This window comes from Vulpes vulpes, chromosome 7 (genome assembly GCF_048418805.1).
Source record: "Vulpes vulpes isolate BD-2025 chromosome 7, VulVul3, whole genome shotgun sequence".
NCBI lineage: Eukaryota > Metazoa > Chordata > Mammalia > Carnivora > Canidae > Vulpes > Vulpes vulpes.
Genome location: NC_132786.1, coordinates 54,977,024 through 54,986,856, shown reverse-complemented (window position 1 = coordinate 54,986,856; position 9,833 = coordinate 54,977,024). Strand labels below are relative to the sequence as shown.

Genomic DNA, 9,833 nt, shown 5'->3' with positions numbered 1-9,833 from the left:
ACTTTAAACGTGACACTTAACAGATTTCTATGTAATACAGGTGTCCTGAGAAATTTTGGTATTTTCCTTCTCTGTCAGATTAACTGACTTAACTAGAGTTGGAGTGTTTCTCTGGTTACACACTAGTGTTAAAAACCACACACACATCCCAAATTTCCCAAGTGTGTTTCCTGTTTGGTATTTTCCTGCTTGCAGATTCAGGGTTGAGAATAAAATAGAAATATTTTCCTGTATTTTTTTTAATTTAAAATCAAGATTTCGTTCACACAGCATTGTATTTGGATAATAGCTACTGATTTTCTTGTCAATAAAGTGAATTTTACTTAAAAAATAGGTTTAGAATACTGGAACTAATAAAGCAGAAAGGTTAAGAACATGAGTGCTTACTTAATTCAAGAATGTGCTTGTCACTCTCTCCCCATCAATTAAAAAAGATATAATCTAGAATCTTTGCTAGCCTCTTCACCAAGACACTGTGGTATGTGTAAAGAGTGCAAAATTTGAACCAAAGAGACTTGGGTTCTAGAATTGGCTTTGAGTATATTTGCTATATGACTTTGGATTGATACCTATCTAACTTTAATGATTTTCAATGTATTATTTTTTTTCTCATAGAAGTGTGTATTTTTATGCTAGAAGATCATGTAAGTACTTGGAGTATTAACACTCAATCCTAGCTATTGGCTAGCACTGGTTATGTAATGTTGTGCATCAAAGTATATTTTAATGAAACATTTGAAGAAAACTTTATACATATGTCTAGTGGATCACCATTTTAAGAAGGATCTAGGAGTCATGTATAATGGCATGCTTTAATTTATTTCAGTGTCATAATCCTGTATTATAGTCAAATGAAACGATTTTATAAATGATCAGATAAATTCAGTCAAGTATATGAGTTGACTTTCTCCTTAGTGAATGAATAAATGTGATACATTTTTAACACTCTTATATAAACTTAACTTTCATGAATAGGTATTCATTGGAATTATGTTTAAGTTTATAATAATGAATTAACAGGAGGAAATAGATGTAGAAGATCCAAAATACATGGACACATATCATATTGCATCTCCAATATTTTGAATTGTGAGTGTATATATGTGTAGTTAATGTGTGTGTATGTAGGTGTGTGTGCATGTGTGTGTGTATTTATACACATACCACTATATATATATTTATATATAAATATATTTAATATGTGTATGGAAAACATTCAATATGTATAGTGGGGACACTGGGAAAAGAGTTGTAAAAAAGTTTAGGTTTTTGAAAATTAAGAATACTGAGAGAAATTAATTAAAATATATGTTGTTTGTCAGGAGAAAAGCAAGAGTAAATACCTTAACTTAAATATAACTCAATATGCTTCAAGGCTTTGTGGATGCATGTAATGTGAAAAAACATGTGAAATTATGTTTTGTATACTTTAGATTTGTAGAGGTCTTATATTTGTAATTGGGTCAGTCAGTTGTGATTATTTTAGCTTATTGGTATATATGCCAGAGTTGATATAGTACAGATTATAATAGAATTAGTTTCTTTCAAACCTTATGGTTGAAATCCCAGTAGCCATTACCAGATATATACTGAGCTTTTAGACTGTTGATGAAGAAGCCATTTGTGTTGAACCATGGCAATGAGTGATAAATATGAAATATGGCAATAATTAATTTTAATTTTCTGAAAATTAATCTTTATTAAAATGACTAATGTATATATGTATGTATACATAAAAATGCATGTGCATAGTAATATATACTAGCTTTTGTCTAAATATTAAGAGGTCCCAGTGAAGAAACATTAAGGGACATAACTCCTGTCCTAGTTCCAGATCCTGTAAAGGTGAACCCAGTGGGGCTGACTGGGGAGAGGAGGAAAGTTTATTGAAAAAGGAACTGTCTGAGAGAGCATAGAATTTCTAGACATGGAAAAGAGAGAACTAATCATTCGTTGAAAATCAGTTAACATTTTTTTTCATCTGAAGAACAAACAAGGCAAATATAATGGAATCCAATTCTCAGAGGACATCAAAAAGGAAATTTTAAAGGCATTTCTTATACAACCCAGCTATTCAAATTAGCTTATAGTCATTTCAGCCTTTCCAAATCAAGTTTTATTTTATTTCTTAAGGTTTAATTAATTAATTAATTAAGAAAGAGCATGCTAGTGAGTGGAGGGGCAGAAGGAGATGGTAAGAGGATCTCCAGCAGACTTCTCACTGAGCCTGGAGCCTGATGTGGGCTCAATTCCAGGACCCTGAGAATCATGACCTGAGCCAAAATCGACAGTCAGATGCCTAACTGACTGAGCCAGCCAGGTGTCTCCCCCAAGTTTTATTTTAACTTTCAAATAAAAAAAGAACATATTGAAGGCATATGATGTAATACTTTTTTAACTGAGCCATTGAGGTGCTCCACAATGCTTTTATTTGAAATAAAAGATACCTTAAGTAAGATGGACATTGTAATAAGAGTTTTGTATTAAGTACACCTTGAACATATAATGTAAATATTATTCCATCTCTCCAACTCAACTCCCTATACACAGTCTATTTTTCCAGTTTGTCTCATACTTTTATGTTATCAGATTACCTCTGATACTATTCCAGGTTTGAATGCCTTTTCATAAAATAAGTTTTTTGAATGTTTGAACCTATCCATATCTCATGAAAATTAATGCCAAACACTCATTTTCTTCAAGTCACACACAATAACTGAATTTTCCAGTAATTTTTCACTTTTGCTGAAAAAGATACTAAAATCAAGGAGTTGGTTACTAATTTAGCTATCTTTTTGTATCTCATAATGAACTTAATGACACAAATTGCTTTAAATATGACTATGAAAAATCACTCTAGTGATGTAAATTGTGTGGAGGAGAATAGCTTCAGGTTAGAAAAATAATGATTTCTCATGACTTATGAGAAAGACAAAAGCAGTAATAAAATCTTAGAAGGAAAAATCACAGGCAGACAGGGGACTCTGATCAGTGAGGCATCCAGGTTGGTGTGGCTCATAAAGATGTTGCTCCATGGGGATTATTAATGACAATAATTCTTTGCTATAGCATATTGATTTCTAGCGTATCTATCCCTTGAGTCCTGCAGCGAGGGAGGGAAACAGTTTACATTATAATTGTCATGATGACAAATATAAATGAAAAAAATATTCTTAATAGCTTCTAGGGGGAATATCTCTTTTTACATGGTGATCACGAGTGTGCACTTTTTCTGTAACCTCAGCTCTTACTTATAACGGAAGGAAGGAAATAATGAACCCAATATAGCACTTGGTATGGACAGAGATCAATGAGGCTACCTCACATCCGGCAATATTGTCAGCGTAATACCTAAGAAAGACGCATGTTTTCAAATGCTAATTCTACAACTCAGCTGTTGGGCATAATGTCAAATACAAGTGGTCCAAGAAGTTGTGATCCAAAGAAAACTCTAGATAATGTATGTTATCATTAACCATGCCTTGTCATTCTTCTGTCAATAAAATGATTTTGTCAGGGATATCCGATTTCTAGGAGATTCCTTAACAAGAAATTCAAAAATTAATTTATATAGTACCCAAGTTGACACTAATATCATTAGTGAGCATATCTGACATATTAAATGAAACCAAAAATTTAACCAAATCAAGAAATCATGACTCACCATTTCAATGGTGGCTAATGTTGACTAAGAAGAAGAGAAAATCATTTCAATCAATATTTGGTTAATCTTCATTGTCTTTTTTTTTTTTACTTTATATTACTGTTATGGGAAAAATAAATTGTTAGGTTTCTTTATTGTTCATAAAATTCAAACTTAAAGCAAAGGCTAGTGAAGACACACAATCCTCATCTGACCCTGACACACAATTAGTGAGTAAATAAGAGGAAAGGATCCATAAATATTCCATCCCTGTCATATTGTCTTTCACTTGGTGGGAAAGCTATGAGATTAGACTCAAATATAGCTACAACTATACTTATTTATTCTCAGGTTGAGTTTGAAGAAGATGATGAGCAGAGGTGTGTCATTGTAGTGAAAATGACAGAGGGTTTAGGAATAAGATGGTGGGAAAAAGGGCAGTCCGGGTGGCTCAGCAGTTTAGCACCACCTTCAGCCCAGGGTGTGATTCTGGGGACCTGGAATCAAGTCTCATGTTGGGCTCCCTGCATGGAGCCTGCTTCTCCCTTTGCCTGTGTCTCTGCCTCTGTCTCTCATGAATAAATAAAATCTTTAAAAAAAGATGGTGGGAAAAAGGAGACTAACTAGTTATGAATCAGACAGTGTGAGATTAAGTCTTGCCTTCTTCTTATTGTTTAATTTGAGTGTTACTTAAAATACCTGAACTTCAATCTGACACACTCTAAATTAGAGAAAATAATGAGGCCAATAAATGTCTGCTTTATTGAATTGTGAGAAATAACTGAGAATGTAAAAATTAAGTACCTAATGTAGAGTGTGCCTTTCAGAAATGAGGAGGTTCTTTTGTGATTGTGGTTGGTTTTAATCTGTTATTGATAGAAAAACTGTAAGGTCCTTATTTTTTCAAGATGAATGAAATTGTACATGTCATAAAACCTGATTTTTGCTTTCCTCTTTTGTAAAATAATAATCACATCATCTGGTTAAAAATCATTATCTGACCTAAAAATCTTAATTTAAATGAGATTTTAACTTTAAAAGCTATATTACTAGATATATTTATTTTTATCATTATTATTATGGTAAATGAACTATATGGTAAATATAGTCAACTAAATTCAAAGCAGTAATTCTTAAGTTCAACATCAGCTTCAGTGATTCATTCATTCATTCATTTACAAGATAGTTTTGAGCACCTACTCTGTGCTAGCATTGATCTATGTGCATTGATCCATTTATTTTATAATCCTAGTAGGAGAAAAAGAAACTAAGTTTGTGAATATATTCATAAACAAGATAATGTCAAGTAATTGTAAGTTTTTTTGAAGAAAATAAAATAAATAATGTAATATTGGAATGGGATAGTATGTTAGCTGGAATAGATGACATTTAAGTTGAACTGAATGTTCGGAAGGAGCAGGTCATGCAAGCATTAGGTGAATATTTGTCTAAATAGAGGGATTAAGAGGTATATAACCCTAAATAAAATCAAGTTTGGCCCTTAAAAGGGCAGAAATCTGTTTATGTATTGTGAATGACTGCTTTTGCAGTGGTAGAGACCACATGATTCACAATACCTAAAATATTTACTATATGACTCTCCACAGAAAAACCTTGCAAATCCCTAATCTAGAACCAAAGCTTTCTGGAGTGACATAAGAAGTGTGCACTAAAAACAATACCTGCTTATCTGCTCATGGATTGTGGTTCAGGAATTAAGGCAAACATTGTTTGTTTCTTCTTTTCCACATGGCATGGGCTTAGATTATGCACTCAGATATATTCACTGATATTTGGGTGTATTTGGAAGATTCCAGAAAACTCTGCTCATTTATTCTTTGTTGTTTGCTGCCTCAGTGTTTTTCCATAAGATCTCTCCTTTTCTTTCCCTTTCTTTCTACTTCTTCCTTCTTCTCTCTTCTCCCTTTCCCCAATCCCTTCTCCCCCCTCCCTCCCCCTCTTATCCCTTCTCACCTCTCACTGTCCTTATTTTCCTTCTCCTCTCCACACTCTCCTTTGTTCTCTTCTCTTACCTTTTCTCATCTGTCTCCTCTTCATTCCTCCCCTCTTTTCTCATCTGGTCCTATGTGCCTCCACTATGGCTGTATTGACCATTTATTCCCCGCTCTCCCCCGCCACACACACATACACAAACAGATGGTGGTCTTAGGGTATTCACACTTCTTATATGCCAGTTGTTATAGGGAAGAGCTCTTTCATGATGAGTCAAAGTCAGAAGCTTCAGATTTTTAAGTCCTGGACTAGGTTGTCATACAGAATGACTTCTGACACTTTTTGTTGCTTAGAATAGATCCCAGGTCCTGGCCAGATCTAAGAGGAGAAGAAAAAGACTTGAATTCTTCATGGGGAAGTGGCAAGATCATACTGAGAAACACCATTTTTGATGAGAAATATTATTGTAAGAACCTTTAGAATCACAGTCTTACCAGAAGCGTACTTAGTGACATAATCAGCTTACATTCTGCATAGCTCATCATCCTCTCACATCGTGGTAACTAAAAGTTTATAGAAAGTTCACCAGGGATCCCTGGGTAGTGCAGTGGTTTAGCGCCTGCCTTTGGCCCAGGGCGCGATCCTGGAGACCCTGGAGACCCGGGATCGAATCCCACATCGGGCTCCCGGTGCATGGAGCCTGCTTCTCCCTATGCCTATGTCTCTGTCTCTGCCTCTCTCTCTCTCTATCATAAATAAATAAAAATTTAAAAAAAAAAAGTTCACCAGTGGGACGCATGGGTGGCTCTGCCTTTTGCTCAGGGTGTGATCCTAGAGACCCAGGATCGAATCCTACATTGGACTTCTTGCATGGAGCCTGCTTCTCTCTCTCTCTCTCTCTCTCTCTCTTTCATTCTCTGTCTCTTATGAATAAATAAATAAAATATTTAAAAAAAGAAATAAAGTTCACCAGTCTGAGGAACACATTGGGAAGCACTGGCCTAGATTCCAGAACACTACCCAGAGCGTTCAGGCTTCTTTTGGTGATCTGAATGAGATATTGTAATATATTCACTTTATGTTGGATTATATATGTATACATAGAAATAATTATAGGAAGGAGTTTTTAAATAAATATGCAAAAAATTGTATTTCTGAAATATAACTTACCCAAAAGAAATACAATAGAAAATTTGTCTTTATTCAATCAAATGCTGAATACTTCAAGGCATGAATATGGATTCATGAAAGCAATCCTTTTTCTCCTTATAAAAATATGCCTGTCCTTTCATATAATTTGGCCTAATTCTTACCAGATGATGTGAAATCTGACTAAGAGAGGCTATTTTTCTGTACAAAGAAAGTGTCTTAAGCTTAGCAATAATTGGCAAAAGGTACAGGTCATGATTTTTCAAATAATTCCAAGGCTCTCAACATCTGAGAAAATATATCCCATGAAGGGAAGGATTTTCGGTCATTATAACCTGAAAGTATGAAAATACATTGGGCTCTTAAAGTGATCAACTAGATGTTTTTCTGAATTTCTGTGTGATGTGGGAGGGTAAGAATTTTCCATTATTTTGTGGACTTCTTTGAGATCTCTTTTAAAGAAGTGATTCATAAATAAATATTTTTAAGTAAAAAAAAAATAAGCTTGCTACAATTAAAATTATACTTGCTATTTTTAAAAATATTTTTATTTATTTATTCATGAGAGCCATGGAGGGCGGGGAGCAGCAGAGATACAGACAGAGGGAGAAGCAGGCTCCCTACAGGGAGCTGGATGTGTGACTCAATCCTGGAACCCAAGGATCATACCCTGAGTCAAAGGCAGATGCTCAACCACTTAGCCACACAGGCATCCCAAAATTATACTTGTTATTAAACAAGGAGAATTGGCTATCAAATAAAAATACTATTATATAGAGGATTAGTTGAAATTTACTATATATATGGTAAATATATATAAATACTATTATATATATATATATATATATATATATATATATATATATATAAAAGTTAATCTCTCCAAATGGTCTGATGTGCCTAATTTTTAAAATATAATTTGAGGTAAATACATAGACTCAAAACAAAGTAAAAGTTCTAAATCAAAACCTTTTATTCAGAAACAGATTTAAGTGAAATTGTATCATGAATGATTTCTACAATTATGTATTTCAGCTCCATTCCTTAGTAGCAATCTGAACAATGTTGTTTCAGAATGGTGACTGAACATAGACTTTGTGGGATAAGAAAGGGAAAACAGCCCAAAGAATTTTTATTTGAAATATTTTTCTAGGGATTTAAGTGAGAATTTTTAGTGTGAGATCCAGTAACATTCTATGTATAGACTATTGGCACCTGTCACCTGTACATATATAAAAAAAAATCTAGTGAAAATGGGTGTCCAAGCTGGAATAGGCATTCTGTAGGTATCTTTTTTCCCACATATTTGCCCTCTATATTAATGACAATTATAACCCAAGATGCCCCCACTCTGATTCCTTCAATGATTATTGAAATGGGTTTAAATATACTTATAAACATTATAGAGTTGACTTCCCCTTTACAAAAATAAATGAGTATGAGTAAAGAGGGTCTTCTAAATTATATTCTTTTATTAGGAACTGCCTATATGCTTAATAGGAAACCAATAAGCTCTGAAAGAAAGAGGGTAGATAAATTTTTTAAAAAGTTGGAAAAGCATGGCATGTACAAGGACACAATTAGCATAGTAGACAGGAACATGGGGGTGTGGCAGAAAGCTGGGGAGTTGCATTATCCATGCAAATCCTAGAATATGTATTAAGATGAGCTATAATATGATCTAAATCTCATATACTACTGGAAATTTCATTGAGAATGTGTGATGAATGCATGAGTTGGAGAAAGAGATTTAGGTCCAGGATCTTTGATGTGAGACTTCTGATAGTTCTCAGGAAATACAACCACAGCATTTGTCTAGGAGTCTCCCAAGCATTTGTTGTCTGTTAATGACTTTCTGGTATTTATTTATAGCTATTTTGTCTTTCCAAAAGCACAAAGAGAATTGTTCATGTTGAAGAATGAGAGAATGAAAAATATATTCACATACCAGCCTGGCCAAATTTAAGCCAGGGCCCCAACAATATTAAATTTAATATGGGATATTCACTTTATTTGTTTTTTATTACACATCAGTATTAACCTGCTTGGCACAAGTCAGTGTACAAAATCTTATTCTACAATGGATAGCAAGATAACAATGCTCATAAATGCCAAAATACCAAAATTGAACTATATTCTCTAATTATAATAAAACAAATCATATAATTCACATTTTTATGACACATGAGGTATAAAAATATAGGGAATAAATAAAGCTCTTTATTCACAGCAAAAAAAAATTAATATGGGTGCTATATAAATTAATGTGTAGATAAGACTACATTTAGAGGGCACTAGTTTTACTAATACAATAGGGTAGCTAAAATACTAGCTCCCCAAAGATAGCACTATCCTAATTCCAGCAACTTGTGAGTATGTTCTTTTACACGGCAAGAAATGATTTAGCTTGCTGATTATTAAGTCTGCTAATCGCCTAACTTTAGGAGATGGAAATTATTCTGAATTATCTGAGTGGACCCATTGTAACCACCAGATTCCTTTAAATGTGAAAGATGATGGAGGAAGGGTTGGATTCAGAGTACTTTAGTCACAAGGCCTTGCTTCCCTTAAGGATGAAAAGAAGCCACAAGCCAAGGAATGAGGGAGGTTTCTCAAATCTAGAAAAGTCAAGGAAATAGATTGTTGCCTAGAACCCCCCAATGCAACCTTGCCAGCACCTTGACATTAGCTCAATGGTACCCATTTTGCATTGCTGATCTCCTCAAATGCAAGAGAGTAAAGTTGTGTTATACTAAGCCACTGAGTTTGTGGTAATATGTTATAGCAGCAAAAGACAATTAATAAACATGTTAATCCAGATACACTAAGCACATGCTGTGTCCTTGTGCTAAGGCTATGAATGACCCAACAAACATTCAGCAGGAGACTCTGTTCCCTGGCCACCTTCCTCACCATTTTTGTTTGTTTGTTTGTTTTATCCTCATTTCTCTCATGACCCATCCTCTAATAACAACCTCTTCTTCCACAAACATAAAACATCCTGCAACTACTATCTTTGTACTATACTGCCGTGTATTTATAATATATAATTACAGTGTTGTCTAGGAAAAAGATCTAAAGAAAAAAA

At 34.0% G+C, this 9,833-nt stretch overlaps 1 non-coding gene across 1 annotated transcript; it reads left to right on the top strand.

Annotated features, from left to right (window-relative positions):
* The first annotated feature begins 1,787 nt into the window (after positions 1 to 1,787).
* On the top strand, positions 1,788 to 1,911 carry LOC112932866 (small nucleolar RNA SNORD22). Its single transcript, XR_003237573.1, has one exon. It is a non-coding gene; the product is annotated as a small nucleolar RNA SNORD22 (small nucleolar RNA).
* Positions 1,912 to 9,833: the final 7,922 nt, after the last annotated feature.